General features: G+C 38.4%; 1 protein-coding gene across 1 annotated transcript in view; it reads left to right on the top strand.

The window, feature by feature from the left end:
* Positions 1-1,956: 1,956 nt before the first annotated feature.
* The window catches only part of LOC107724054 (leucine-rich repeat-containing protein 4C-like), a 76,578-nt gene continuing 71,416 nt past the window's right edge, over positions 1,957-7,118 (top strand). The window contains exon 1 of the mRNA XM_016532833.1: positions 1,957-2,463. The gene's annotated coding sequence lies outside the window, so the exon portion shown is untranslated. The remainder of the gene's footprint in view (positions 2,464-7,118) is intronic.

The raw sequence follows: 7,118 nt of genomic DNA on the forward strand, positions 1-7,118 counted from the left end.
ACATTTACAGTGTTATGTCATGTATATTTTCTATTCTCAGCTTTTTAAATATATATTTTTTCCTTTGTCATTATAACAACATATTTGTTTCCATCCATTTAACTTGTCACAACAATTTCTGTAATTACTTTTTTTTGTTTTATGAGTTATGAGAGCTTGACACTATTTAAAGTGGTCAAGAATGCAGGTTGTCACTTTGGATACACTTTGATTTTACTTCAGATATGAAGGCATTCATTTATTTTATTTAATTTCATCATTTTTTGTTTGTCTTTCTTTCTTTACAGTGCAGTCTCATCCATCTCTAAACTGCCTCTTTACTGTAGAAATGTATGCGACCCGAGGTCTGTGTGTTTTACCACAGTCCCCCTGAACGTATAGCATATATTACAGACTTCATAACCATCGGAGGCGTATGCAGGTCACTAGAACGTGCTTATGATCTGTGGTTTGAAAATACATGCTTGCTTCAAGGTTTTTTTTTTGAAAGGCTCAGGTGGTCGTAAGGCTGAGTTCAGCGTCTAGACAGGGGACGGAGCGCCGGTAGATGGCAGTCGTGTCCCTTCTACACTAGACAGGAAGAAGCAGCATCAAACCCTCACACGTAGTACACAGGCTATACACAATCACACACGCACATGTGTGCGTCAAACAGGCGCTACAGACCTGTCCGAAGGCGCGTCATATAATCTATAGCGTTCAGGGTTATTGCACTCGACCAATCATTGTTAAGATGGAAAAATATTATTGGGCCATTGACTTTTACGCATCCAAGAAGACGCCAGTGAGGACAGTCAGAAGAGTGAGACTCTAGGCTGAGGGCTACATCAATACGTGTTAGAAGATTCTTGGTGTCACCAGCGAAGCGCGCTGAGCCGATACCCACAGAGAGCCGCGCGTCATTGGGTACCACACTAGATACTTCACACTAGAACTTCATTCACCGACGAGATCTCGACGTATTCGACGGGTCTCACCTCTTTAGATGTTCCTGCTCTCGGGGTGACTCACTTGTAGCCGTTCTCCGTTCGGCTCTCGCGCGTTGCGTAATTCTTCGGTTTGGCGCGGAGCGCAGCATCATTCGCTTGGATTTTCGTCGCGTCACTGGATTGCTTTTTGCCGGAGTTGAGTTGAACTGTATTGAGTAGTATCTGGTGGGATGTAGCTTTTGATAAATACCTCGTCTATGACAAGTTTATACGCGTTTGAAAAGGAACTACGACTGTGATTAGTATATGTATCTGTCATTTAACTAAAAAAGGGATTTGGGACATTTTGGCGCATTTTCGTCCACTTTCCTTGAAAGTGGCAAAAAAGACACTTGGATGATTTTTTTCCACCTTTCCAAATGATCCTGGTGGTCTTGTATAGGATGTGATATACGAATATTTGCGTTGCCAACGCACGAGGCTCCTCTCTCAAGGCATTCCGTAGGACATAATCACATTTCAAGGAAATAAGCATCTTGAAATCCGCACTGGGCTGTGAGTAGAAATCTAATCAGATCGGGTGCGTAAAGGAGGAAGAAAAGTTCCGTTTTAAACCACGACTGTGGAATAAGAACATCAGCGGTCTGCAAGAAACAAACTCATCTAAATCTTGGATGGCCTAGGGGTGAGTACATTTTCAGCAAGTTGTCATTTTTGGATGAACCATTTCTTTCCAAAATATGAGTTTTAGTTTATTCACTTTGAGGCCATCTGCTTCTAAAAGAGGATATGTGCACTTAAATTTGACATTCTGTCTCTTTTGGGGAAACAGACCAAAATATTCAAGGCTAATCTTGCACTCAGCATGTGTATCCAAATTCTGGTCCAATAAAATGCTTTTTAGAATGATGCCAACTAGCAATAGAGCACAACAGAGAGTGCCTGTTTTTTTTCTTTTCTTCTTCTTCTTCTTCTTCTTCTCCCAGGAAATATTTTTCCCATTAATTTTCTTCAAAAAAACCACGACTGTGGAATAAGAACATCAGCGGTCTGCGTTTATGGTCTGTTGAAGATTGGGATGAAGAAGGAAATGCAGGAAATGGTCCATCTCAGGGATAAAACCCATCTAGATGCGTATTGGCTGAATGTGAAACCCCAAATCTGTGTTGTTGAACGCCAAGAATGACACGCAAAACCAGGGAGACGACGAATTAATTGATTTATCAGCAGGAAAAAGACTTGGTATACACCGGAATTTGATGGTGCGGGGCAAGAAAGCATCGAGATATCTGTTCTAGAGGCACTCGTCCATATGATGGCATTGACAGGAAGACCGAGTGGATATACAGGAGCGAATTTCTTCTCATAGAAGCTAGTGAATGCAAAACTGCTCTTGGATAGCTTGGATAGCCCAGAGTACACGCTGAAGAACATTTCATTCGCATCGCGAGTCATTGCTTGAGAATTGCGGATGGATTTTCGTGCTTTGGAAGCGAACGGAACGTCTGCGATTTGAACCTCACAGATTGAGAAAGTAAGTCATTCGTGGTTTGATATTTGCATCACTGGACACTTTGACGTCTTTTTGACACCTAGTGCATCTGGTTACCATTAAAATCATAGTGGATATTGCGTCCTTAACATCTAAGGGCACTTAAAATACAACTGTAGTAATTAAAAGTCACTTGTGTAATTTGAACAGTAGTTTAAAATATATGCATACACATATCCACTGAAGCGTCCTCTCGCCGGCTGTGAGCTTTTTTCCACTGTCTTTATCTCTCTCTTGTGTGTGTGTGTGTGTGTGCGTGTGCGTGCGCGTGCGCTCGTGCGTGCGTGTTTGATAAATGTGTGCGCTATTGACAACTGCACAGTGTTCCATCTTTGCGGTCGAATCTTTCTTTCATTCATTCTTTCATTCATTCGGTCGCAATGTGACATGACACATCCATTTGTAGGAATGATTCGATTCGTCATAGTTTTATACAAATTATTATGCGAGAATAAAAATTAGCAGTTATTCGGATGGTTATCAGTTTAGATTTGGTTAGAATGAGGGTTGTAGTGCTGGAGGCAGAGAGGACTAATGGCAGATGAAAATTCAGGTTTAGCATCACAGGAATAAATCAAATTTCAATATATGTATATTTAAAGAGAAACATTATTTTCAATTGTAATAATATTTAACAATGTTACTGTATTTTACTGTATTTTTAATTAAATAAGTGCAGCTTTAGTGAGCATAAGAGACTTGTTTCAAAATCAGAAAAGAAAAAAAAAAAAAAATCTTACCAACCTCATACTTTTGAACTGTTGTATATTTTGGAAAATGTTTGTTTTTTGGCCATACACTGTTTGGACCCCATACACGTTCCTTGTATGGCAAAAAAAAAAAAAAAAATAATAATAATGTATTTATTTTTCTAGTTTCACAGAACAAAAGTCATACAGGAACTACATGAAGTTGAGTAAATGATGACATGATTTTAATTTGTGGCTGAACTATCTATTTAAAATGTATTTAAAAAGCGCTGTTATGTGCACAAATCTGTTCACAAATATGAGAAATGAGGTTGCAAATGAAAGTTAAATAAGAAAACACGCTATATTTAGATTATTCCGGATCCAGAGTGTCAAACCAAATAATGACACAGGAAGTAAGAAGAGTAAGTTGCCGTAAACAGCACCAACGTTTGTCTTGTTAACAACCGAATAGAAAGAAAGCCTTCATCGCATTCGCACCTTCAAGCACCTGCCCCTATTCCCTGAGGTGAACGAAGGATTGTTTTATCTTCACTCTTTTCCAGGCACTCGATGGAAGGGGGGGAAAAAGAAGTAGAGGAATGATGGAGTGATGTTGCCTTGGGGAGACGAATTGGACCGCTCATTTTATGTTCCTTTGCTGTCAGGAGCTTTAGCATGATGAAGCTGCCGGGTTGGGTGGAGAGATGACATTTGTTTGTTGGTGAATGATGCAGCGTGATTCACGTTTCTGCGGAGACGCTCCATTCCTCACTCCGTACATCTTCCAAACTTTTCTACTCGCTCAGCCCAGCATGGGAAAGACAGAACGTCCATTTATCGAGGGGTTTTTTTTCAGTTCGGTCATAAAATGCAAATGTCAATACCGTATTGTCCCGAATATAAGACAATATTTTTTTCTTGGAAATACATCTGAAAAAACGCGGTCGTCTTATATTCAGGGTCTAGACTTTGACATGTCAATAATACACCCACAACACTAGGTGGCCGGGCCAATACGGTACATTTATTGTCCAGCAATAAGATTGAGATTCGCATCGTAAATGATTTGTGGAATTGCCTTCGGACGAGATTTTTGAGATTTATTAAAACGGTTATGTTGTCTTCGATGTCTTATAATTGATGAACGCCATTGTTTTTCAAGCCCGAAAAGAAATCTGGGTTTCATACAGTATCAGTAGTATTTATGGGGCGTACTGATGAATTTCTGGAAGCGCACGCAACTCAGGGCTTGTTTATTTTACTGTTCGAGTGTGATAGTGGTAATATCCCATGAGTCTCTTGGGTGGCTTCTACAAAGTGAGCTTCTGTGGGCATGAACAGGGATTAATCACGGTTAAAATAAAGCCACTTCTTTAAGATATAATAAATCACGTCTCTCTTTGTCCTTTTCCATCGAGAATCTCCTTTGTAGGAAGATAAACTTAACTCCAGCAATAAATTAATTAATACATAAAGCTCTAGAGATGTAACATACATTATGTGTACTAGGATTGTGCACCATTCGTAACTGAATTGAAAATGCAGTTTAGCTTCCTAAATCTGAATTGAATTTGAATGTAAAAAAGTGGAATTTAAATAAGTCCGTATAACTGTATTTTTAACTAGAAATGATAAAGAAAAAGAACAGCTTTGGGGAAAAAAAGTTTAAAAATCTATTTTAAAATTGAAGTTTGAACAATTATAGGAACATTTATACAGATAGATAGATAGATAGATAGTTTATATACACTACCGTTCAAAAGTTTAGGGTTGGTAAGATTGTTATGCTACTTTTTTCTTGATGAAAAATACAGTGAATACAGTAATATTTTGAAATATTTTTTAAATTAAAAAGATCTGTTATCCATTTTAATATATTTAAAATGTAAATTTATTCCTGTGATGGCAAAGCTGAATTTTTAGCATTATAAGTGCCACTTTTATTTAATTATACTTAACTTTTTTCAATTTGTGGCACTGCTGAAATCTTTAATTATCAATTATCTCCAATCAAGACCTCAAATATTTGAACCATAGCATCATATTTAGCATATTAACTTTTGTTTTCCAGGGTGGAATGGCACTTAATTTCCCAGAATGCATTATCAGTGTTTGATTTCTTTGCATTATACTTCAGTAAATGCATCTACCTGGCATTCCAGTTCAGAATTCAAATCAACTTCCTTTGTTTTGTGACCAAATTCAGACTGAAAGGAAGCCAGTTCTTGAATTTGAATTTGCCGGTCCCCAATGTGTACGGTATTTCTCCAATACCATGTGATTCCCAAGCTTTATCCGTCAGTTCTGCAATTCGCACCCCATTCTATACATAATAAACACTTTGAAATCAGGCCGATTAGCTTGTGTAAAACCCAGCTTGGGCGTGAATTAGTATTAATTTCTTAAACTGCTGGAGACTGCTATCAATAAAGCAACCAGTCTGTCAATTTTTTTTTTGCGTGCTGAGGTACAATTTCTCCCAGGGGGATTTGGTTTAGTGTGAAAGGCAGATTAAATGGTGAGAGAACCCGGATTGGCGTGCAACCTCACTCTCCATTGTCTAAATCTTTCATGTCACAGCATAGAGATTTCTTTCCCGAGAGTCAAACTACAAGGCCGTGTACGGGAGGTTATGTAGGTAGTGCGTATTGATTGATGGGCTGGAGTTGTGGCGAGGATGACATTGAATTGATGTTTTTGTCTTTTTTTCTGTCTTAAAGCAAGTGTTTTTTTCTATGTCAGAATTCAGCCATCAGCAAATGCTGTGTGTTTTGTATTCACTGCACTGGTGTGAGCAAATGGGCCGGTCGACCTTGCTTCAGAGAGAGTGTATGACAATATATAACACAATAATACATCTCTGAGCTTTTAAACAATCCTTTGACGTCTTGTGAAACACTCTCTTTAGGATCTTGAGTTAAGCTGGGTTTTAGACGTTCACCGGTAGATGTTAAAATCTATGACGCGGTCATTTTTAAAGAGATTTTAAAGACTTCACTTTTCACTGTATGACTGTATTTTAGCTTCTGTGGAACACAAATTTTGAAGCTGAGGCTGGTCGTTCTTTTCCATTTATTTACAATGAACAATGACTAAAACTTTAAAACGAACGCTTATTTAACATAAAAGTTGACTATATTCCATGTCTTCTGAAGTTAGACAATAGCTTTGTATGAGGAACAGACCAAAACTGAACCAGATCTGAGTCCAGATCAGTGTGATTTGTGAATGAATCATTTAAATGGTTCGAATGATTAATTGAAAAGATTGGACTCAAAAGAATGATTCATTCACCAATAAGACATCACTACATGGGCTTATATGTACTAAAACCTTCAAGCTTCAAAATAAATGCTAAACCACCATAAACGTTGTCCTAATATTTTCAGTGAGTTTCCACTTAAATGATTCACTAAGCAATCATATGGCGGCAGAAGAGTGAGACCTATAGACTACTTTTATAATGTTTTTTTGTGTTGCTTTTAAAGTTTGAAAGTAATTGCATGAAAAGCAATCTTCCACAGAAGAAAGTAAGTAATTAGAAAGTTTGGAACGAATGGTTAATTTTCATACTTGGGTGAAGTATACCTTTAAGAAGACTCTTTTATGTTGTTCTATACGTTTTTGCAGCATGAACATTTCAGCCCAGCCCGTTTTGCACACACTCACATTGACCTTTCATTAATCTCCTTCTCTTTGACCTGAGTGTCTTGAAGTGTGAGCGTGTGTGTTTTTCTCGAGTTGTCCCTCGTCCACAGCCCCTCCTATGGGATGAGCGCAGCACATTTCTCCAGTCGATGCCCTAATCAATCAGAGCTCCGCCTCACCGCATCAATGTTCTGGAATAATCTGGCCAACATCATAAAACGGCCATCTTGACGTGCTGGATAGACACTGTTTCTCCCACCCACACAACCTGGCTACTATGGGCAAAACTTATATATA

Source organism: Sinocyclocheilus rhinocerous, unplaced genomic scaffold (genome assembly GCF_001515625.1).
Source record: "Sinocyclocheilus rhinocerous isolate Xijiao unplaced genomic scaffold, SAMN03320098_v1.1 scaffold545, whole genome shotgun sequence".
NCBI classification, from domain to species: Eukaryota; Metazoa; Chordata; class Actinopteri; order Cypriniformes; family Cyprinidae; genus Sinocyclocheilus; species Sinocyclocheilus rhinocerous.